We start from the raw sequence: 864 nt of genomic DNA, 5'->3' as shown, positions 1-864 counted from the left end.
ATCACAAATTCAAAAGGTCTAAAACTGAGCTTGTTGCATTTTCTCCCAAAGCTCCTATTTCAACGTTATCTATTTCTATGAAATGCACCATATCCCTTCAGTTACATGATGCAGAAAGCTAAACATTTTTCCTCTTCTATTTTCCTCAACCCTACATTCAGTCACCATAGCGAGTTAATATTATCTCTTTAACATTTTTCAAATTTGTTGTCAGCCTCTATTCTCTAGCACGTCAGTACTGAACTCTAGTTTAGACTACCATCTTCTTTTATCTGTTTATTCCAGCATCTTGTTATCAGTCTTCTCACCTCCTCACTGGCCTCCTCTTTAATCCATTTTTCATGCTGTCAGAGTGAAGTTTTTAATGGTAAAATCAGATCACATTGTGCTCAATTCAGTAACACATATACCAAAATTAGAACAATTCAGAGAAGACTAGTATGGCCCTTGTGCAAGGATGACTTAAGATTTGCAAAGCATTTCATATTTTTTTCTGTATTCAAGGGTACACAATGTACTGGAGATGATCAGTAATGAGTAGGATATCTAGATTTGGAATTATATATTATAACTTGCATGACAATAACAACAAAAAATGAGGGGGAAGGGGATGGGCTACATAGGAACAAAGTTGTGTATATTATTGTAATTAAGTTGGCATTAACTTGAAATAGATTGTTATAAATTATGATGTTGTCATAATTCTAACAGCAACCTGTGATGATTAATTTTATATGTCAACTTGACTGGCCTAAGGAATGCCCAGATAGCTGGTAAAGATTATTTATGGGTGTGTCTGTGAAGGTGTTTCTTGACAAGGTTAGTATTTGAATCAACAGACTGAGCAAAGAAGATCAACCCTCA

At 34.7% G+C, this 864-nt stretch overlaps 1 non-coding gene across 1 annotated transcript; it reads left to right on the top strand.

Moving 5' to 3' along the window:
• The first annotated feature begins 385 nt into the window (after positions 1 to 385).
• LOC112428788 (U6 spliceosomal RNA) lies at positions 386 to 491 on the top strand. The gene has a single exon (XR_003020832.1). It is a non-coding gene; the product is annotated as a U6 spliceosomal RNA (small nuclear RNA).
• The last annotated feature ends 373 nt before the right edge of the window (positions 492 to 864 follow it).

This window comes from Macaca nemestrina, chromosome 11 (assembly GCF_043159975.1).
Source record: "Macaca nemestrina isolate mMacNem1 chromosome 11, mMacNem.hap1, whole genome shotgun sequence".
NCBI classification, from domain to species: Eukaryota; Metazoa; Chordata; class Mammalia; order Primates; family Cercopithecidae; genus Macaca; species Macaca nemestrina.
This window is presented reverse-complemented; position numbering and strand designations above follow the sequence as displayed.